Here is a 25,249-nt window from a genome sequence, read left to right on the forward strand (position 1 = left end):
AACTAGCTATCTCCAAAACTGCGGCTCTGGACAGAAAGACTCTATTGCAAGACAAACAAACAGCCAATAATTCTGAGAGTAACAATATCACTGACAAAACTAAGCTAAAGGAAGAATTACGCCTTATTATGGGTTTCAGTAAACAACATAAGGCGATCCACAAAATTATCCAATCATGTTGGCCTTTAGTTTTGTGTGATCCGGTAATAGGACCCCTGCTACCGCAGAGGGTGTCCATTACCTATAGCAAGGCACCTTCAATGAGGGACTGTCTGGTATCGACCAACCCTGAAATCATGGAAAAAACCTTGTGGCTACAAACACACAAGGTTTTTCAAATGCAAGACGTGCAAAGCATGCATTCATGGAATCAAAACGGTGACCTACACTACCCCTTTCTGTCATGTTAAATACAAAATAACCAAATTATTAACATGCAAAACTGAATTTGCCATATATGTATTGATGTACATTAGGAGTACTAAACTCCAGGTCCACAAGCGCGTTCTACAACACCTTCGTGCAATTACTAATGAAGATAATACATATCCCGTCGCGAGACATTTAAAAAAATTCCATCAATCCAACAACAAAGATCTCAGCTATTATGTTATAGATGCTGTACCCACTAGCAGAAGAGGTGGAGACCATGAATATAGACTTAGAAAACTTGAAACAAGATATATATTACAACTAGACACTAAGCACCCTAACGGTCTAAATGTGACGGAAGATCTGTATACATGCTTATAAATATCATCTGTGCAACCCTTTACCCATGTTCGACAGCTGTAGTAACATCATTAACGCATCAGTCACAGGAAGTCCAATATATAAACAGACAGGGTATTTTATCCTTTATTACTAAATGCTATTGACATACATCTTTTATCTTTAAGATTTTAGAGAATGTAATACATATCATTTTCTATATTTATATTTTATATATATATATTCATATACTTATATATTTATATATTTATTTGTGCATTCTCTTATTTGTCAATAAACATGCAGGTGTTTTTATAATATGTTCCAATAATATTTATATATACAATAATATATCTACACCAATTTACCCGACTAGATTGATTACTAATATGAGTCTTTCCTTTCGGGTAGGACATTGCCTGTTTATCTGTTCACATAACCCCATTTGGTTTAGGAATTGTAAAGGTGTTTCACCTTGCTTGCCGTTTAATCACTGCACCGTTTAGGTAGGATATATGCTAGTTGTCGTATGAAAAACCTAACCCTATAAGTTTCATCTATATTGTTCTAGATTTTCGATGTTTTACATTCTGGGGTTTTTACATATCAAGTTTTACAAACCGTATTTTACCTTCACCTTCAAGCTGACAATTACTGCACTGACTAACTTGATGAGAACTGAATATTAACTGCAGACCAGCCCCTAGGCCTCAACACCTTATATGTATTATTCAATTCAAATTGTGCTTGTTGTTTCCGTGTTGTTTTTGTTCTTGTTTTTCTTTCATTAAGAAAAAAAGTAGATAATAATCAAATTTTTAAACCATTATGTATATGTATTCACTACTGTTATTTGCACATAACGTTAATTTACTTCAGGGTGACCTAGAACTTTTTAACAGCATTTGGTTTTATTAGGCATAGCATATACGGGATAGGAAACGATTACAACAATATGAGATGCATAATTCCATTAAATTCGGATGATATTAATGTATTTTACAACTAGTTATTTGCTCTTAGGTTTTACCATCAAGAATGCACATGTATTAATGTACAATGCGTTAGTATTTTGTCTATGTCCATTTGGTGACAGATCACGTGGGGTAACAGTTTTTTCTGCACGGTCACTTTAAATTCACGCATAGAATGTATCCATGTTGAGTGAACAAGGCTCGCCCGAGCCGAAACGCGTTTCGACGACAATGGAAGAATAGAAAATATCGTAAGCACCTACTTCGGGTCTGTGTCCATCATTGGCTTCCTTTGCACCTGGAATCCTGCTGGAAAGAAGTCATATGTATATATATATATATATATTCACTGGAAAAAACTTAGGTTTCAGGGGCGTGATAGTTAGTTGGACATTTCACTCGTACAAAACCATAGAAATTCCCCCGTTATAGTTAGTTCAGCTAATTATAACTTGCGCGCCCGCAATGCACTGCTGATGACGTCACATATTACATCACTCATGACATGGTCAGTGACATCACTCATGACATCACTGATGACATCTCAAATGACATCACTGATGACATCATCCAGTGAATGAGTGTTTTTCTGAAAATTAAATATGTTTTATATATGTATATCTCAAGGTTGATGGAAGAATAAATGGGTATATAAGTGTCTAAATGGATGCTTTTTTTTAAATTGATTGTATAACTGACTGATTAAGTGTATCTTAGTGAATACATGGGTTAGTGAGTAATGTTTAAATATGGGGGTCGTGCTGGGGGTAGTGTTTTAGGGTTTAGGGTAGTGCAGTGGTGTTTGAGTAGTGTAGGGGGTCATGCTGATGGTAGTGCTTATGGGTTTAGGGTAGTGCAGTGGTGTTTGGGTAGTGTAGGGGGTCATGCTGGGGGTAGATTTAGGGTTCAGGGTAGTGAAGTGGTGTTTGGGTACTGTAGGGAGTCATGCTGGGGGTAGTGTTTTAGGGTTTAGGGTGGTGCAGTGGTGTTTGTGTAGTGAAGGGGGTTGTGCTGGGTTAGTGTTTTAGGGTTGATGGTAGTGCAGTGGTGTTTGGGTAGTGTAGGGGGTAGTGCTGGGATAGTGTTTTAGGGTTTAGGGTAGTGCAGTGGTGTTTGTGTAGTGTAGGGGGTAGTGCTGGGGGTAGTGTTTTAGGGTTTAGGGTAGTGCAGTAGTGTTTGTGTACTGTAGGGGGTAGTGTTTTAGGGTAGTGCAGTGGTGTTTGTGTAGTGTAGGGGGTCATGTTTAGGGTTTAGGGTTCAGCAGTGGTGCTTGGGTAGTGTAGGGGGTCATGCTGGGGGTAGATTTAGTGTTTAGGGTAGTGCAGTGGTGTTTGGGTAGTGTAGGGGTAGTGCTGGGGTAGTGTTTTAGGGTTTAGGGTAGTGCAGTGGTGTTTGTGTAGTATAGGGGTAGTGCTGGAGGTAGTGTTTTAGGGTTTAGGGTAGTGCAGTGGTGTTTGTGTACTGTAGGGGGTCGTGCTGGGTTCTAGTGTTTTAGGGTTTAGGGTAGTGCAGTGGTGTTTGTGTAGTGTAGGGGGTCATGTTTTAGGGTTTAGGGTCGTGCAGTGGTGTTTGGGTAGTGTAGGGGGTAGTGCTGGGGGTAGATTTAGTGTTTAGGAGTAGTGCAGTGGTGTTTGGGTAGTGTAGGGGGTAGTGCTGGGGGTAGTGTTTTAGGGTTTAGTGTAGTGCAGTGGTGTTTGTGTAGTGTAGGGGGTCATGCTTTAGGGTTAAAGGCAGTGCAGTGGTGTTTGTGTTGTGAAGGGGTCGTGCTGGGGGTAGTGTTTTAGGGTTTAGGGTAGTGCAGTGGTGTTTGTGTAGTGTAGGGGGTTGTGCTGGGGTAGATTTAGGGTTTAGGGTAGTGCAGTGGTGTTTGGGTAGTGTAGGGAGTAGTGCTGCTGGTAGTGTTTTAGGGTTTAGGGTAGCGCAGTGGTGTTTGGGTAGTGGAGGGGGTAGTGTTTTAGGGTTTAGGGTAGTGCATCCAACCAGCCACAATATCTGTGGACAAAGGGGATCCTGACTCTTTTGAATGCTCCGCCAATTGAATAATTTGAGTCAAGGGCCCTACCACGTCCAAGACCTATCAATCCTTTCTTGGGATCCCTCATTTACTTGGAGAAAAAGGTACATAGTTTCTCATCAATTTCAGGTGTGTGTGCCACCTTCCCCTTCAGTGAGGGCCTGGGGCATCCTCACGTCATCCTATTCCTGACCTCCCTTTCAAGGGGTTGATGGATTTTCTCCACCACATACTCTTTGGTGTCAGGGGTCACACTCTACCGACCTAGGATGGTAAATTTTGGTAGGCTCGAACATGTCCGAGTGGACCCCGTCCCCAACCCGGGTCTAAGAGGAGTGGGACTGGATGCCAGGAATGCCCCGAATCCTTATCCTCATCGGAGGAGAAATCGTCCTTAAATACACCCTCTCCTTTTAAGGGAAACCCGCCATCGGGGTCTACAATAGTGGTGAAAGCATGGCAATTTTCTACGGGCTCCTCCTCCTCCCGGCAGGGTGCATCTTTTAGCATTCTTGAGGAAGGTCTCCGTTAATTTATCAAATCCTTCCAAGTGCCACGCGTTATGCTTAACGGCCCTTTTATTACCCATCTGGGAACTACTGGGACCCGCCACCACCAGATCTGGGTCACTGAACACCCCAGGGATGCTTTTCGCCAGCTTATAAACCTGATCCCTAAGAGGAGCCAGCGCCCTAGAAATAGCCAGAGAGAGGGCTTGTTCCACTGCTGGAGGGAGAAGTTGGGGGGCCATTCCTCCTCCACTTCCTGGTAGGAGGAGTAAAAATGGTCTTCTGGAGAAGACATGATAGCAAATGGTGTGAGCACAGAACAAAGGCCCTTAAAATCCTTAAGGCAGCCCGCTTGCCGGTGCTCCAACAGCTGGGCTTTTCCCGAAGCTGGTATAAGAATAGACGGAGGTGCAATACCAATTACCACCACCAGGCCATGTGGGGAAATCACCGCATAGCGGTGTCAAAATTAGGCGAGGGTTGGTCGGGAATCAAGCGGAATCTAAAGGAGTGACCGGATTCCCAAATGCGCATAAATACCAGCGGGAGCGCTCGCTGGAGCTGCCTCGCTCGGAACAGACGCGGCTGACAGGATCTCACCGCATGCAGAGCGCACAGCGGGAGAAACTGCGAGGGGGAGAACGCTCTCGGGCAAGAGCCTGCTGCGCAGGGAATATGAAACAATACTAAGGCAATAATGCTAATATCGTGCACATGAAACAGCTATACAAACAGCAACAACGTCAGAATAAGCCAAGAATGTAAGGAATGCACATAACTGACAAGCAGTGAAGAAAGAGGAAGCGGAAGGGACGTCACAATATTATATACGATGGACTGTGATATGATTGGGGGATCACTGACATAATATCGACTACAAAAATATGGACTTACAAAAATATCGATGCCAAAATATAGAATACCAAAATATCGAACCCCTATCTCCAAACAGGAAATTACAAAAATATCGAATCCAAAATATCGTTGTAAATAATATAGTTAGTCAAAATATCGAATTTTTTAAATGTTTAAAAAGTAATGTAAAATTAATGAAATAATACATAGAATTAACTGACACATACTTAAAAATACTTAAATAATAGTACAATTAATAAATAATTAAAGTAAGTAAAAAAACAAAATGAATACATATATATTAACGTAATATTAATTAAAAATATTCAATCTTTTCTGCATAGGATAGCGGGCAGGTAAAATTTACTATTACCACTCCAGTAAGTGCAATAGTAGGGAAAGCGTTGGATAGCGGGAGGGTAAAAATTACTATTCCCACTCCACAGAATGCAACAGTAGGGAAAGCGTTGGATAGCGGGAGGGTAAAAATTACTATTCCCACTCCAGAGAGTGCAATAATAGGGAAAACATTGGATAGCGTAGGGGTAAAAATTACTATTCCCACTCCAGAGAGTGCAACAGTTGGGAAAGCATTGGATAGCGGGAGGGTAAAATTTACTATTCCCACTCCAGTGAGTGCAACAGTAGGGAAAGCGTTGGATAGCGTAGGGGTAAAAATTACTATTCCCACTCCAGAGAGTGCAACAGTAGGGAAAGCGTTGGATAGCGGGAGCGTCAAATTTACTATTCCCACTCCAGTGACTGCAACAGTAGGGAAAGCGTTGGATAGCGGTAGGGTAAAAATGACTATTCCCACTCCAGAGAATGCAACAGTAGGGAAAGCGTTGGATAGCGGGAGGGTAAAAATTACTATTCCCACTCCAGAGAGTGCAATAATAGGGAAAGCATTGGATAGCGGGAGTGTAAAATGTACTATTCCCACTCCAGTGAGTGCAACAGTAGAGAAAGCGTTGGATAGCGTAGGGGTAAAAATTACTATTCCCACTCCAGAGAGTGCAACAGTAGGGAAAGCATTGGATAGCGTAGGGGTACACATTACTATTCCCACTCCAGAGAGTGCAACAGTAGGGTAAGCGTTGGATAGGGGGAGGGTCAAATTTACTATTCCCACTCCAGTGACTGCAACAGTAGGGATAGCGTTGGATAGCGGGAGGGACAAAATTACTATTCCCGCTCCAGAGAGTGCAACAGTAGGGAAAGCGTTGGATAGCGGGAGTTCAAAATTTACTTTTCCCACTCCAGTGATTACAACAGTAGAGAAAACGTCAAATGGCGTAGGGGTAAAAATTACTATTCCCACTCCAAAGAGTGCAACAGTAGGGAAAGCGCTGGATAGTGTAGGGATAAAAATTACTATTCCCACTCCAGAGAGTGCAACAGTAGGGAAAGCGTTGGATAGCGGGAGAGTAAAATTTACTATTCCCACTCCAGTGAGTGCAACAGTAGGGAAAGCGTTGGATAGCGTAGGGGTAAAAATTACTATTCCCACTCCAGAGAGTGCAACAGTAGAGAAAGCATTGGATAGCGTAGGGTTAAAAATTATTATTCCCACTCCAGAGAGTGCAACAGTAGGGAAAGCGTTGGATAGCGTAGGGGTAAAAATTACTATTCCCGCTCCAGAGAGTGCAACAGTAGGGAAAGCATTGGATAGCGTAAGGATAAAAACTTACTATTCCCACTCCAGAGAGTGCAACAGTAGGGAAAGCGTTGGATAGCTGGAAGGTCAAATTTACTATTCCCACTCCAGTGAGTGCAACAGTAGGGAAAGCGTTGGATAGCGGGAGGGTAAAAATTACTATTCCCACTCCAGAGAGTGCAATAATAGGGAAAGCATTGGATAGCGTAGGGGTAAAAATTACTATTCCCACTCAAGTAAGTGCAATAGTAGGGAAAATAATACATTAATTTTTAAAAAATAAAAAAATAATTATTAATACCAAAACAAGTATTACAATTAATTACCAATCACACAAGATTTAATAATTGATTATTTATAAATACGAATACAATTTGGTTTAATTAATTAACTATTAATAATTAATTAAAAACAATTGTTTTTCAATAACAAACATTAATATATGCAAATAATACCAATTAATAATTAATTTATAATATATTAATTAAAGATATACAAAAATTATTTAAAAAATTAATTATTTACAATTATATTACTTCCCACCATATTCCCCTATAAACACACTACCCGCTACAAATATTAAATAAATACAATTAACATAATTAACAATTAAACAATTAATACAAAGTCATTACCAATTAATACTAATTATTTACCAATTAATAATTAATCAACAACCAATTAATTTTCAATACCAATTAATAATTAAGTAATAACAATTAAATTACTTCCCACCCTATTCCCCTATAAACCCACAACCCGCTACAGAAGTAAAACGCAAAATTAAATTAAAGATATATTAATTAACAATGTACACAAATTAAATAAATAATTATTTATTTACAATTATATTACTTCCCACCATATTCCCCTATAAACACACTGCCCGCTACAAATATTAAATTAATACAATTAACATAATTATCAATTAATCAATTAATACAAATTAATTACCAATTAATACAATTAATACAAATTGTTTACCAATTAATAATTAATCAACAACCAATTAATTTTCAATACCAATTAATAATTAACTAATAACAATTAAATTACTTCCTACCCTATTCCCCTATAAACCCACAACCTGCTACAGAAGTAAAACGCAAAATTAAATTAAAATAATTAATAATTCCTATAAATTATTATTTCATGTACTATAATTAAATTACTTCCCACCCTATTCCCCTATAAACCCACAACCCGCTACAGAAGTAAAACGCTAAATTAAATTAAAAATAATTAATAATTCCTATAAATTATTATTTAATGAACTATAATTAAATTACTTCCCACCCTACTCCCCTATAAACCCACAACCCGCTACGGTATTAAATTACACAAAAATAAAATAACATAAAATTCATTACTTTAAAAATATTCTAACATACATTCCAATATTAATACATACTTTTAACACATATACTAACACTTAAAGCACTATAAAAAATTCGATATTTTTAACAACTATATTATGACTGTCGATATTACTTACTTCTATATTATTGTATTCGATATTTCTTACCTGTTTTTCGATATTCTTCACCACTATATTTTTGCTATGCGATATTCTGTCCATTCGATATTAAAAACTCGATATTCTGTCCACTCGATATTTGTTTTTCGATATTATGTCTATTTACCATGATGGGGCTATAGTTGCCTTGGAGATTACCCCCCTAATGGTTCATGGGTTGTGTAGTCTTTTGTTTAATGTGTTATGTTTTCTTTGAACTGCTATGCAAATAAAGTGAGGAAAGATATGCATAATCCTCGCCTCTGTCCTGCCATAGGATTCATTAAACTTTATTCGATCTGATTTAGAAACATAGATCATAAAAGTGTACATAAAAACAGTAAATCCTCTTTCCTAATACAATACAGTGAGAATTAATTAAAACCAGTAGGTAACAACGGGTGTTACAAAGCCCAGTTCAAGAGCAATTTCAGATTAACAGAATTGTAAAGTGCAAGATCAATCTCATGTACTTCGTGCAAAATACACAATAAGGGGTCCAAGTAAGATGTAACTCTCCAATACCTGACCAGTCTGCACTATATAAAACTGCAGAAAACTAAAAATAAAAAGTGTTTTGCACACTTCTGTCATTGGGCTATATGTGGGCTCCATCTGGGTGATATTTGTGCTACATTTGGGCTCTGTTTTCTCTGGTGGCCATCTTGGAAGACTTATTTGTTATGAAGTTTCCTAATTTCCTCATTTACTGCAGTCTCCTCAGTAGGAAATGCTTTCAGTTTTTTACTTTGATTCCATCAAGAAGGCATTCAGACGTGTCACACATTTGCCATAAATTCTGAATGTTAGCACTCTAGTTGTTCATTAGATCACTGTAGTAAAGCTACTGCTCACCAGGGAGTTAACTGGAAGTCTACTGCTGGTATTGAAAGTGATTGTTTCAGTCTGCATGTCAGAATTTTCTAATGAAATAGAAGAGGATTTGAGATCTCACTCTAAACATGCCCTACATTTTCTTTCTGCAGCACTAACCAAACTTTCTATGGCAAAATGAACTGCCTCATTTTGTTCCTTTTTAAATTAAATGTTTTAAGTGTTACAAGTCTATTCCAATCAAGATGGCTTCAGGTGTGCCATAATTTTGTCATAAGTAAGACTGTTAGCTCTCTAGTTCTTTAGAACACTCTGGGAAGCTGCAGTAGAACACAACGGCATTAACTGACAGGCTGCTCCTGTTGAAATATAACAGGAAGATATTTGAGATCTCACTTAAAACTTGTCCTAATTTTTCTTTCTGAAGCACTAACCATAATTTCTATGACAAAATAAACCCCCTCATTTTGTTCCTTTTTAAACTAAATGTTTTAAGAGTTACCAGTTATTCCAATCAAGATGGCTTCAGGTGTGCCATAATTTTGTCAGAAGTAAGACTATTAGCGCTCTAGTTGTTCTTTAGAACACTCTGGGAAGCTGCAGTAGAACACAAAGGCATCAACTGACAGGCTGCTCCTGTTGAAATATAACAGGAAGATATTTGAGATCACACTTAAAACATGTCCTAATTTTTCTTTCTACAGCACTAACCATAATTTCCATGACAAAATGAACCCCCTCATTTTGTTCCTTTTTAAATTAAATGTTTTAAGAGTTACCAGTTTATTCCAATCAAGATGGCTTCAGGTGTGCCACACTTTTGTCATAAGTAAGACTGTTAGTGCTCTAGTTGTTCTTTAGAACACTCTGGGAAGCTGCAGTAGAACACAAAGGCATCAACTGACAGGCTGCTCCTGTTGAATAATAACAGGAAGACATTTGAGATCACACTTGAAACATGTCCTAATTTTTCTTTCTACAGCACTGCAGGAAGCTGCAATAGAACACAAAGGAATCAACTGACAGTCTCTGCCCTTGTTGGATGTACATGATTCACTGAGAATGACAGGCTTCCTTCTCACATGACTGAGAAAGATAATGTGAAATTACAGAAAATATGCTTTCATTTTAGCTTCAGTTTTCTCTCAAACATGATATCCCAGCAGAAGGCTTTTCACAGGGTAAAATCACCTTAGATCACACCACAATTCCTGAAATTAGTATGGTACCATCAACAAATGAATTCTAATGTAACTAAAGTCTGTTATCACCCTTTATAGTTCTCCTTTTGGTAACCCTCAAAATCTTTTATTCACTACAATGCATTTCAATGGGGTACTATCATGTATATTGGTCCCAAGATGGCTGCCAGTAATTCCAGGATGAAGTGCTGACAGCCAACCAGATCTCACGATGAGATGTGTCGTTAGGCTCCGCCCAGATATTGAAACATATTATTTTTCTAATTTCTCATGAACTACTGAACGGATTTACACCATTTAACAAAAAGGGATCTTTCTGAACCAAGGGCTACCTTTTCGCCAAATTTGGTGTAATTCCGTTCAGCAGTTCGGGCTGTAGCCGTGTTTAAAGTTTCCTATTGGAATTAACATGGAGAAAACACGTTTTGGGACCCCCCTTTTTTCTCAGCCCCAGCTTGCTGATTCACCCCGAAACTTTTAAGATAGGAGGTGACCGGAGCGCCCCACGAGTTTTGAAAATTTCACGAAGATTCTTCAACCGACGCCAAAGTTATGGGGAAAATAATGTTACGATTTGCCTATGGAGAAAAGGTCCTATCTATAACTACCTACCTATATAATATATATATATATATATATATATATATATATATATATATATATATATATATATACATATATATATATTATCTACTGGCGGTCACCAGTAGATAGTTATAGTTAGGATCGTGGTTCCATAGGAAATCCGCAACATTCTATTTGGAATAACTTTGGCGCCGATTGACGAATCCTCGCGAAATTTTCAAAATAGGTGAAGCGCTCCGCTCCGCTCCTTCCCTGAAAGTCTCGGGGGGATTCGTCAAGCGGGGGCTGAGAAAAAGGGGGGTCCCTAAACACGTTTTCCCCATGCATTTTTCCATAGGACCTTTAGTCCAAGCTACAGCCCGAACGGCTGAACAGAATTACTTGAAATTTGGCAGAGAGGTAGTCCTCAGGTCAGGGATGTGCCTTTTGCAGGTCTGGTGTAAATCTGTTCAGTATTTCCTGAGAAAATAGCATTTAAAAGCATATATATATCTATAAGCGCGCACCGTGCGCGTACGGTAAAACTTACCGTACGCTCGCTGCCGTGCGCGAGCGCGATTCTGATTGGTTGTTAGATCTTAGTAAACATTCGAATCGGTCAAAACCAGGAAGTGTCGGCCGCCATTTTGTCTCTCGCAGTCTGAGGGGGTGAAAAACAAAGGTGGAGAACGTGAAAAGGGAGCAGGGTGGAGAGTTCCTGACCCCCTATCCTTTGTCAGGGGGTCCCAGAAGGACCCCCAAGGGCCAAAATTTCCTTTAATTTTTTGCCAAAAATCGCGGAGTACGCGTAGCGTGCGCGTACGGTATTAACGGAAAAATTCTGCGAACTGCGTAACGTGGGTGCGCGAAGCGCACCTTGCGCCCACAGCGTGCACATGGTGCGCGAAGCGCACCATGCGCGTATAGTACGCGAAGCGCACCGTGCGCGTACGGTACGTGCACGGTGAAAAACCTTAAAAAAATAAAGAAAGAATACATAACTTAGCATTTAAAAAACTGTACAAATTCACTTAAAAAACCATAGGTTTCACACATGTTATAGTTAGCTGGACATTTCACTCGTGAAAAACCATTGAAATTCCCCCGTTATAGTTAGTGCAGGCAACTATAACTCACGCGACCGCAATCCTCTGCTGATGACGTCAGATATTACATCACTGATGACATATGTGTCTTTCTGAAAAAAAAATATTTGTAATATATGTATAGCTAAAAATTAATGGAAGAAGACATGGGTAAATAAGTGTCTAAATACAGTGATGTAATATCTGATGTCATCAGCAGAGGATTGCGGTTGGCACATGGTTTTCTGCGAACGGTGCATCAACAACACACAAGTGCCACCTAAAAGATAAGGCAGCATTAATAACTACTAGACTCTTCCAATTATATACAACCCTTGAAAGCCCCTCCTCAGCGCCAATCAGAATGGTGGTCAGGGCAGTATTACTGCCACAATTACTTACTGCAGCGAGGCCTTTCCAGGTCAACTCACCAAAACCATCAGACAACTACCCCTAAAAATATATAAAAGAGTGTTTACATTGCCCTATTACACCAGGGGACCCTTGGTGAGACTTGAATTTGGCCTGGAGGGCATTGCATGGTCTAGCATGGGGTCTTTTATAAAGTAGTACCATAGATGCACTCCGGCATTGCCGGTTAGCCTGAAATTTATTTTGCAAGACATTTTCAAACATAAAATCAACTCGTGGTCCATTTATTTAAGGACGGCAGTAGTAACTCTACAAATTGACTCGACCACTCTAAAAACTTCTTCACTTACGTCTACTAAAAAAAGCATAATGAAAAAACAGACTAAACTACTTTCCAAGACCACAGACTTGCAAAAAAATTAATTCCACACCGCCATTAAGGGCCCTGGCAGCATCATACAACAATGAGAGCCAAGTTGGACTTCGAGCACAACCTTATCTTGACTGCACATTAGGGAAAGCTTGCCTGACCCAAATCTTGGCAGTAAGGATGCTGCCATTACACATCAAAGACTTTAATCTTTAATCCTAATTGGCCGCTGCTTTCTAAAGTAGTTAAGTGTAGAATTTGCGGCTACAAATCGGAAACGTTTTTACATCTATTATGCAGCTGTCCGATGTTGCTCGACTACAGCCGATCCTTATTAAAACCACTCTTCTCAATTCATGGTATAAGAACATGCAATCATGCAATGAACTGGATTTTTAGCACCATGGTTCCCCTCGCATTGGCAAGAATAGGCAAATTTTTCAAAGCAGTGCAGGAATTCCTTAAAAACTCACAAAAAAGCACGGAGATGATCATGAATCGTTAACTCTTAGCTTTTGAATCGCGGACTTGAGCATTGTAGAGTTTGACCACTCTGTAATTGAGCTTTTTCTTAGTTGAAACACTTAATCCATTTTATGGTGGATTTTGAACTCATTTTTATTCATTATTTCCACAAAAGATGAGTGAAAGGGAAGAAGGTAGAGAGAAAGCCTGCACACCCAGAGTTTTCATTTTTTTGGGCATCATATGCCAGTTACACTATAGGGTCTTGCAAGGAACCATTACTCTCTTTTACCTTTGTATACTATGTTTCTTATTTTTAAATGTTTTCTATTTTCATGGTTTTAAGTAATCTATACAATAAACTTTGTATTACTTAGAAAGGGGAGGTGGTGTTTCTCATATGTATGTTTTTAAAATATGTGTTCATAACTGCGTCCATCTATGTAGCCATAAATCAATTTTTCTTTGTCTGCTGCATCTGCCCACCATTTTGTTTACAATCTTTCTATTGCTCTGAATATTTAATTTCCCATTTATCTGGTAAATCAGCTTACATTTGTATCTGACCATTTGTCTCTGGGATTGTCTGTGCTTTTATCACCCTTTGTAGAAATGAATTAACAATAGGATACATGCATAGGAGTGAGAGTTGCAGTGTCAGAGCAGGTGACCACATGGAGGTTCTGTGGGTGTGGTGTTTGTTTTGTTTGCACTACTCCTTCTTACTGTGATATGCTGGTGATCATTGTCAGCATTATGGTGGGCAGCATGCCATGCAATGTATATGTAGAGGACTTCCCACAGAGGCATCCCTTAGTGGAGACCCAGTGCCATTGAGGCTAGATGGATGCTCAATGCGAGATTCCTAGTGGTGTGAGAGGCTGCAGGTGCAATGTGGGAACGCCACCAAGGGCTTGATTTAGAGTTTGATGGATGCAGGTGTACTGTCAAAGTAGATCTGGTTTTCCATCCACCACCATGGAGGTCCATCTGTGCTATTTAAAGTATGGAGGTTTTACAGACACAAGATTGCCATCTATCGGTCATCTCTGCCACATTTTTCCTGCTCCAACATTGGTGGTATACCATATACATGACAGAGGAGTGACATACAGATAATGGTCTATCTGCTATATATATATAGAGTATAATTTCCATCAACGAAAACACAGGGGGCTCATTCACCCCACGTGGCATAAATAGCAAAATCCCAAACACAAAACCTCCTTATTCAACATTTCCCTGCCACTCTAGGCCTGGTACTCTGTCTTGCAGTGGTGCATTAACAGCAGCCCAATGCACAACAAACTGGAAGGTAAGCACAACTGTTGAAAATACTTTAAATGCACTATAATAACTTCCAATGGCACTTAACATATGTCCACCCAAATATATTTTACAACAATTTACCCTGTCTTCCAGTCTGGTCACATGTTTCACTCTGCATTTACATTTACAATATTCACCTACCAAAATTGTACTACTCTCACATCTAAAATCAGTATGTTAAAATAAGTACATGCACAGACATATATCCTAACACCCTATAAATAAAGTGTTACGATTTCATTTTCGAAATATGTATGTATAAAGCAATTAATCTAAACTGAAGTGATTAACATTAATCATACAACTATTCTGAGGCTATACTTGATCCCAGTTTACCCAATTACTAGACACTGCATAATGATCTGATTCAGCCATGTACCTTAATTAAATATTTCTACAACCCAATTACTAGTATGTTAGATCTTTAAAGTTTGCACATAATTTCAAATGCAGGACACACACTCATATTCCAGGCCTTGCACTTATATACTAAACCTAGGTGTTGGCATACATAATGTATATCATGTACTCTATGCGTTCCGACATTTTGACATGAAAATAATAAAGTAAAATGTAGTCACACACACTCCTGTTCTAAATGCCACTCAATCAATCAATCAATCAATCACAGGGTCTCAAAGCGCTGAAGGGAGGGGGGGTGCTGCTACTGCTCGAAAAGCCAGGTCTTGAGGTGTTTCCTGAAAGTGAGATGGTCCTGGGTCAGTCATAGGTGTGCGGGCAGGGAGTTCCATGTCTTGACTGCCAGGTAGGAGAACGATCTTCCTCCGGTGGTGGTTCTCTGAATCCGTGGGATGGTGGCGAGGGCAAGGCTGGCAGAACGGAGCTGGCGGGTGGGGGTGTAGGTAGAATGAGAGGCGGTTGTTTAGGTATTCTGGGCCCATGTTGTGGAGTGCTTTGTGTGCGTGGGTGAGCAGCCTGAACGTGATCCTCTTGTTGATGGGGAGCCAGTGCAGGTTTCTCAGGTGGGCAGATATGTGGCTGTGGTGAGGGATGTCGAGGATGAGCCGTGCGGGGGCGTTCTGTATGCGCTGGAGACGTTTCTGGAGTTTGGCTGTGGTTCCTGCGTATAGGGCGTTCCCGTAGTCCAGATGGCTGGTGAGGAGGGCTTGGGTGACAGTCTTTCTGGTTTCGGTGGGGATCCACCAGAAGATCTTTCGGAGCATTCGCAGGGTGTTGAAGCATGCGGACGAGACAGCGTTGACTTGCTTGGTCATTGTGAGGGAGGAGTCCAGGATGAATCCCAGGTTGCGTGCGTGGTCCGTGGGTGTAGGTGCGGTGCCCAGTGCTGTGGGCCACCAGGAGTTGTCCCAGGTGGATGGGGATCGTCCGAGGATTAAGACCTCTGTTTTGTCCGAGTTGAGCTTCAGATGGCTGTGCTTTATCCATTCAGCAACATCTTTCATTCCTTCCTGGAGGTTGGTTTTGGCGGTGGCTGGGTCTTTGGTGAGGGAGAGTATCAGCTGGGTGTCGTCGGCTCCCAGTTCATTTAGATACATAGGGAAGGAAATGGACTACATCTCATACAATCTACCACTAGGGTAATCAGACTTGAAGTGAATGGTTAACATAAGCAAGATATAAAAATATGCAATCACATATGGGAAATATTATAACATATTTAAAAACAAACAATATCTACATATACAAAACAGACTGAAAAGCTTCAAATGTGACATTTTTTAACTAAAAAGGGACAACAAATATATTCTTTCTCTAAGAGAATAAAAGCCTCTCAACAAAATATAAAAATCAACGTCTGGGGTGGGGCAAAAAAATAGATTCCTATCTCAGACTTTCAAATAGCCTCCAGGCCTTGTTCTAAACTTCACTACTTTGCATCAGTGTCTTGCTCATGGGGCTCTTAATCCTCCTGGGGCATAGGAAAGCCTGAGCAACTACGTTTGGGGTGAGGTGGGGCATTTAAGAGGTACATGGCCTGGGTTTTGTGGAGAGGAATGTTTAATGGAATGGTGAGGTTTATGAATATGGGAATTGGTTTTAGTGATGCGTAAAAAAGTGGTTTACTGATTGGGAGGGTCGAAACCCTACTCACACAGAAACAACATACCTTGTCAGGGTGAAGTCACTTGGAAACCCCAAATCAACCTGTGCTCAACTTCTGGTGGCTAGGCACACAGCAGTCAGGCTTAACTTAGGGGCAATGTGCAAAGTATTTATGCAGCACTCAAACAAAAATAAAGTGAAATACAGCACAAACATAATCCCACAACAATTTAGAAATTTGGAATACAATTTTAATAATTAATTAATGACAGAATGACAAAAATCAATCAGTAGATATGCAATGTTAAGGTTTTCAGGGAAACGATCTGGTTACGCTAGACCAGGACAAAGTCACAAGTTCAGGCTGACCATGATGGAGCACAGGCCGCCAACCGGCACCCAGTTATGCCTGTTTGAGTACCTTCAATCCTGGTTGTGAAGAGTAGTCAAGTCTTGTGTTGATGATGTGTTATGTAGCTGAGGTGTTGCATCGGTTCCGAAGAGATGCGAGGCTGCAAAGCAAGCAAGATCCTGCATCGCCAATGAGGGCTTGCGATGCAAGGGTCTACGTCAGAGATGCATCATACAGTGGTGTTACCGATGTGGCTGCGGTTCGGATGTAAAGTCCTTGCATCAAGTAAAAGTACATGCAGCAGAGACGATGCATCGGTTCTGCTTTGGGTTGCATCGAGCAGTAGAGGAGATGCATTTGTTCTGCTGGATTCACAGAAGGGCTGACAGAGCACCATCAGGACCACTTCCAAGGGACTGTTGTGGTGTCACTAGGCAGGATAGGATTCACAGATGAGAGAGTCCAGGTGCTGGTTTCAAGGTTGTTGGATCGTTCTGTCCCTGAGGCTCTAGTCTGGACGCCAGCCGACTAGACCTTGGAGTCACTCTAGGGTCCTGGGTTCAACACCGGTTACAAAGTTAGGCAGACCCCAGTACTGTACCTTGCAGGTGTCTGCAAAGACAAAGATGATGCAAAACACAGGGTATGTGAAGCATCGCGGAGGCCGGTGGGGTGTCAGTTCCTTACTGTTGCAGGTGAGGTGAGGCGTTACTTCCTTACTGCCAGGCTGGGGAGGTGATGCGCTGGTTCCTTACCGCTGCAGGGGAAGTGAAGCTATGGTGGCAATTGCTGTTCCTCGGTTCCTTGCTGTGGAGCGGCATCGATGTGGCATTGAAAATCAGGCCACAAGGCTTCGGTGCCATGGTGTTGATGCAAAAGTGCTGGCATCGGCTGGGCCAGGGCTACGGTTCAAGTCAGGGCGGTGCTTCGTGCTCCTGACGAGCAGTGCCCTCTGCTTCTTTAAATGTATTTCCACCATGTTCAAAGATTCATATATTCATGTTACATTTACACCAGTCAAATTAGTGAGGTCTCTATTATTAATGTTCTTTGTGACCTCTTTTTTTCCAAGTCCAGCTATAGGGTTTATCTAGCGCATTTTAAGATAGGCTACCAAGTTCTTTTTCAAGGATGGACTATATGCGGTTGTCTAATTGACTGCAAATAACTCCCAATGAATGGTCGTAGGCATGTTGCGTTTCGAACTTCACATTTATTATGGGGATCTCATCAGGACCTGTCTGGTTAATTCTGTAAAGTAATGAATAAGATGAGTGTTATATTCCTGTCACTCTATGTAGAAATGAACTGTGGCATCTGTTTACATGAACTGAAAATACATTTTACCTTAACCTCTTCTGTGCCCATGACGAGATAGTCTCGTCATGGAGCACGGTTGCGCTGTGCCCATGACGAGACTATCTCGTCATGAACCCCGCCCGCTAATGTAATGGCCGGCACAGGAGGGGGAAAGGGCGGGGCACTGAAGGGGTTAAGCTCCCTGCCGACCCTTTTATTGGCCATTATTTGCGAATTCTTTAGTGGCTTCCACTCAATTCCCTTTCCTGCTGATTTTTGAGATCCTTACTGATTGACTTCTCCTCTGCATCTGTGGAAATAATGGGGAATATTTTAATTAGAAACTGCCATATGTAATCTAACTTCACGTTTTGAAAAAAAACATTTAAATCAGGCTTCACTCTTATGTCAGATGTATTTGTTAATTCATTTCTCCGACTTCTGGCTTTGTCTGCACGTTTTTATTTTGTACTTCTGAAGCTAGCTGCCCTTGAAGTGCTCTGCCATGTGTTTAGTTCATAAGTATTAACAAATCACTTTGGCACTTTGTGATTGTTATCAGGATCGTAACTTAATTCATTGGATTTTATACTTCGTCAGCCTAACCTTCCACATTAATCTGTGTCCTTGCTTATATGCAGCTGATTCCTTATTTTATTAAATGCAGATTGTAGCTTCTTTCTGAACATGACATGGAACTTTCTGGTCTCCATATAATTCTTTGGTGTCTTCTTTCGTGTCCGACCGTTAGGAAATGCTGGGTTTGTTTGTTTTTCTGGCCTAAGTGATAGGGTGCATCTTTAGTCGGCCATTTGAAGGCTGGTCATTGTAGTTGTGAATGTGATGTAGCAACACTCAACGTTTCTTCTTTAATTCACAAACGAAGTTTAAAAAAAAAAAGAAATATGTGTAATATCCTCTATGCTAAAAGTAGCTACTTTTTGATGCTCAGTGGGGATTTTTTAACCAGCAGACTGCTTGCATGTAAAAAAAAAAGTTTTAAAATGTTTAAACATTTCTGGTAGGGTAGACATCATTCTGTATCTTATTGATGGTGTGGTTTGTGTGTTTATGATCTATGTAGTTCAGTAATTTCGCTGAGTCCTTTGGTCACTGTATAAAACACAGTATCAGGTGTGCTTCTTTTTGCATTAAAGAGGACTCAAGGTTTCCTCTTCATGGATTTGGTTGGCTGACCCATAATACCGTCCATTGAAAATCCGTTCCAGTGCGGCCATTTGTAATGAAATGGTTTACCATCGGGCTATGGCTGTCTTTGTCCTTACGCGGGACTTATACTGGGTGATTCTTTGTCCTATTTCTTGATTAGTTTTCACTATGTACATTTTTTAGCATGGTCGTATGATTGCCTATACCACATTTTTGGTGCGACAGTTGGAGAAAATAGAATGTTTACATTTTATGTTGGCATTCTAGAATGTTGTACCTTCTATCATTTGACTGCATGTGACGCAATTTCCACATTTGTGGTGGCCTTCTAGGGCCATCATGTTCCTGTGTGTTTGTAAGTTGGTTTTAACCATTTTTTGAGGAGCTAAAAGCCCTTACTAGTTGTTTTCCAAAGTTCACATTTTTCTTCATAGCAAATAATGGACATTCAAAGCCACATTCAGATTTTTTGATTAAATGCCAATTGCTCCGGATAATATTCTCGAATTTGTTTGTCAATGGGCAATATGTGGAAACACATATTAGATTTTTGCTCTGTTTCGTAGTATGCATTCTTGCGGGGTATACCAGGCTCTCTTTGGTGAATGCTTTAGTGGTTTTTGTGGGTATCCTTTTAGTTATTTTGCAATATAGCTGCACTGATAAAGTAATCTTCTTTTGACGTGCAATTTCTCCTTATTCTCAAAAATTGCCGATAGGTTAAATTGTCTTTGAGATTCTGAGGATGAAAACTCTTATAGTGCAAATCAGTGTTTTATCTGTTGCCTTCCTGTGTAAAGTTGTAGCTAACTTTTCTCCCAATATCCTGACTTGACTTACCTCAACTTTTAAGATGTTGAATGTTTTGACCCATATTTTGGTTAGAATTTATTTTGGAAAAGAAGTTGTTTTGGAAATGTATTGTGCAGCAATAGAGTCCTGCAGAAATGTGCCACATACACAAATGTGGTCCAAATAATATGAAGAGGTGTTTTGAAATGTATTTGAATAATATGAAATCAGAAAGATCATAAAAAAAGATCAAGACAATTACATTATTTAATATTACGAAAAATTGTTGATTGATTAATTTCAGCTTGGGAATATTGCAAGCTTTTAAAAAACTTTCTTTAAGTGGCATTTTGAGGCCTGCAATTTAACAACCAACTTAATTAAAATATGTGTTTTTAAATTGTGAGCCCAGAGACACCAACCTCCAATTGTCTATTAGCTCCCAATTGGAAGCTACACTTGTAAAAGGTTACAAGGCAGCTCTAATGGAAACCTATGGAAACCTTGCTGCAGCAAAAAACAAAATTAGCAGTATTTAACTACCAGGACATGCAAAACACAACAGTACATATACTACTTTTTAAATACGTTGCATGCTGCTCAGAGGGCTACATTGGGCCCACCTTAGGGGTGCCTCACACGTAATAAAAGGGAAAGTTTGGGCATGGAAAGTGGGTGCACTTGCCAGGTCAAAATGACAGTGTAAACTACGCGCACTGTGGTACGTCTGAGACATGTTTGCAGGGCTAATCACATGGGTGGCACAATCAGTGCTGCAGGCCAACTAGTAGCATTTGATTTACAGGCCATGGGCGCACATGGTACACTTTACTAGGGACTTATGCCAATCATGGAAAAACTAAATACCATTCCATTTGAGACAGAGGGCACATGCCCAATGCCCAGAGTCCTAACGCCAACACAAAGAGAGTCAGAATAAAAGGAGGAAGAAGGCAACAGTTTAGCGATAACCCTGCAAAAAGGACAGGTCCAACTACCACACTAGGGCTGACCGGTCTAACAGTGTGGTATGATTGAGGCACATGTGGAATAGTGAAGGGAGGAGGAGGAATCCGTTCAGCAGGGAAAATTATGGTGGGCTTTAAAGCAGGGACAGGTTTTGTTATGGGTCATGAGTTTTAATAGGGGCAGACGGAGTAAGAGGGGCAGATGTGCTGAAGCATGTGAGTCATAGGAGCCACTAGCAGAGAAAGGACCTCTCTGTGTGGCAGACATGGCAGAGTGCATCATATTCAGGACATCAGTCACTTCAGCCAATTGTTGCCTGATATCCTGGAAGGAATGCAACTATGCCATCAGCCCCATAGAGATGTTTTTAGAAACGCAAAGTGCCTTCACTGACACCTGTGCTTTCTGTATGGGAGCAGGTGGACAGGTGCCCAGGGGGAAGCAGAACCTAGTCCATTGAGGAACTGGGTACTGACCTGTCCCATGGAGATAAGAATGAGGTTGGTGATGGTTCTTCTAGTGTCACTGGATCACATGTAGTGTTCTGTAATGTTTCGCCCTCCATGTTGAGGGGTAAGCTAGAGTCAGAGGCCACTGAATCGAAAAGTGAAGTGGCCTCTTTACCAGCCCCCTTACCCTCAGTGACAGTGTCAGTTGCTCACATTCCAACTCCCAGTAGCCCTCCTGATGTTCCCAGCATTTCCCTCGCTTGCTCTAGAGGAAGCAGGAAGCAGACATATGCACACAACAGTTTCACAGAAGAGTGTGAATTAATAAAATGTGCACATGTTGAAGAGGTCTAAAATGTATACGTTAAAGGTTAATATTCTGATGAAATTGCAACCAGTGTGAAATCACAAAGCGCCTGCTTTAGTATTTGGTAGAGAATTGGCTTCCTCAAAAAAGTCATAAATATCCTGTCTGCCTTATTACAAGTGCATTTTTATTATACTGCAGTTGTAATAAAGTGGATGGGATATGTTTTTTCAAAATCGTAACTCCTGCATAATATCTGATAATGTATTAATTTCAAGCAAAGCTAACATTTATAAAGTACAGAGTTTGAGGGATGGGAGACACCCATCACAAATGTTACATATGTTTTGATGAATATATTATAATTTAGACATGCTTTTTAAAGCTCTTGTAATATTGTGCAAGTGAGTTCTGCTCTGTTTGTGAGAATGTATCTCTTCCGCTACACTCTAAATCAGGAACATATTGTTTTCTTAATTGTGTAAGCCTTGTTAACAGGTGTGCTCTATGTATATTGCAAATGCGTGCCCATGCCCATCACTTCACATTTGTAATTATGTGCTATGATAGTTTCTTGGCTATATGGAGGGCCTAACTTCAAACAAAACGTGTGGGTGAATGGAGGCCATATGTGTGGGTGTGTGAAGGCCATAGTGTGTTCATGCACATGATCAGGACCAGGAAAACCACTACAAACTTCAACATCAAGTTATGTCCAATGGATACTATCTATATTTCAGAGTAGATCAGAATGGTTTATAGAATTTGCACAGATAATTTACAAATAGTACAAGTGAGGAGAAAGGTAGTAGGCATACAAGGTAAACATTCTACAATAGACAGTGAACATACAAGATAGGAATGTGTCTGAATATATATACAGTGATTTTGCATAGAATATTTGCATATAAAAAGTAAACAATAGATGTCGTTGTCACTGGATGAACTAGTTTGGAGGTGGCGATGGTAGGTTATTTCAGAGGCAGTATTTTCCAGTGGTAGAAGAGTTCTGGCTCTAGGGTGATGGAAAGGGGAGTGTAAAAAGGGAAGTTGGTTATTCTAGGAGGGAGGTTTCAGATAGTTGTTAAGAAAAAGCAAATTAAGTTGTTTTTTTAAGTGTAAGAATGATCATTTGTCCTGTGGGTCCATAGGAAGAGCATTCCAAATTCTAGGTGCATTCCCAGAGAACAAGGGGGTGAGTGATTTTCCTCTCTTATATTTAGGCGGAATCCGAATGAAAGTATTAGTACTTTGCAAAGGCCTCTTTTGGCTTATGTTGCAGGTGAGGTGGAACAGTTTAGTTTGATAAGGTGGGAGCGTTGGTTCAGGTATGAGATAAACCACTGAAGGACAGCATCAAGCCTAAATGAAATCGATGCTCTGGCGGTACTGGTAGGTGCAGCAGGCCGTGGTGCTGCAGCTGAGAGCAGGGAGCAGCAGGCTTACCACAGGGAAGCACTGTTACCTTCATCTACCTGTGCTTCCCAGTAGCAGCAGTCTCCAGCATTTTGACAGATATCCCATTCACAACGCTACAATTACAGTATTGTTTGATTTTTACTCAGTGGCTAATGCGGTGGATATACCATCCCTGAATTAAGAAAATTATCATATCCTATGGCAGGTGTGATAGGGCCAATAGTATATTCACCTTTGTGACATACTATTACAACCTGAAAACTGATAATAAGTGTTAAAAGCAACATTCATATTTTTATCAAGTGATTAAACTTACTCCCTTGTTATTATCTGTGAATATGATATCATTACACACCATGATATATGCAACCATGACCACGGCAATACCATTAAATGCTCTGTTGATGCACAACTGAAAATGTGCTTGCATAACAACGTCAATACCAGTAGAACCAATATCAACGTATGCCATAATCTATGCATGCATAACAATGTCGATACCAGTAGAAACAATGTCAATGTATGTTATATTCTATGCATGCATAACAATGTTAATATCAGTAAAAACAATATTTATATGTGCTATTACAATTTTATGTACAATACTGAGGATGTCTACAAAAAGTATATCAATGACCGCCATGTTAATTGTACACGATCTAGTGAACTCATACCATTACAGTCGGATTCATCCAAGGGGATCTCCCTATCGACCCGGAGTCAGAGATATGTGGTCAGACAATCCCTGTGATCCAAACCCGAGCCTACCAATTGACAGGTCACAGGTAGGGTTACACTTAGCCCAAAGACAAATGCGCACCCAGGGGAAACCCTGATTGATCCTACATCTAGGCAGTTACACCAAAAACAGGTCCGAGGAAATTGGCCCCAATAAAACACGTTTGGCCGAAGGCGCGTGTTCCCAAAATACCACCAAGATAGATGCCACATGCAGCTATGGACACTCAGCCAATCAGGACACAGCATACACAGCACATGTAGTGATCACGCGCTCCCCATGCCAGGCATCTAGACACATACACACTGGCCCACACTAGTCATCCCAGAGGTTGAGAGCCACCTGTGTCCTCCTTATCAGATGATTGCACTTAGTGTTTATGACTAGGCCAAGAATGTTAGATTGGTTTATTGCACCTCACGAACAATATAAATGGTTGGCCAAAGCTTCAGTACAAAGGGAGGCTTTCTTCAGACGCTACTCTGTTGATACTCTGCCAGCCATTTCATTTAATTGAATCAACTTGTTCCTGTTTTGCCAAATGCTTCTTGTCTTTTAATTTTTTAAGGTAAATTCATATCAGAGCAACATTTTATCGAGCCAGTCAGGAGAGATTTGTTTATCGAGCCCGACTGCTGCCGAAGGACAAGGATCCCTGCCCAAATAGATTTTTATCTGCGCAACGAGATCGTTGAGAAGACACTATAATTGATTGGAATTTCTGCTCAATCTGTGGAGAGGAGGTCCATTTGGAGTCCGCCGTCACAGACGAAGAGACTAAATCTGATCCTCAGTACCTGCATGAAGTGTGTGGCAAACTAGAACAGCGTGTAGATCACTTTTTTCTAGCCAGCACAATAGATAATGTGAAGTTTGTTTGCATGTTTTTCACTTGAACCATTGAGTGTGACACAACTGGTACATCCCAGACCGTTGATGTGTTATACATGGTCTCTCACTTTGTATGCTTGAAGCGTTTAGCGTGACACAAATGGTGCACCCCTGACCCTTGGTGTGTTTATATAGGGTCACTTATTTATTTAGCTTGAACCGTTGAGCATGACACAACGGGTGCACCACAGGCCCTTGCTGCATTATATAGGGCCACCACCCTGATCTTAATTTTTGTTAAAAGAGTTTTCTTAGAGACTGTTGGTTTCTTAACACTGACAGTGTTTGAAATAAGTAAGGTGGTGGATTTTTTTGCTTTGACTGCTGGGCATAAGGCAGAAGTTACACACGACAGGCTGTGATATAGGATGTAATTCGTA

The sequence above is a fragment of the Triturus cristatus genome, chromosome 2_2 (assembly GCF_964204655.1).
Source record: "Triturus cristatus chromosome 2_2, aTriCri1.1, whole genome shotgun sequence".
Classification (NCBI taxonomy): domain Eukaryota; kingdom Metazoa; phylum Chordata; class Amphibia; order Caudata; family Salamandridae; genus Triturus; species Triturus cristatus.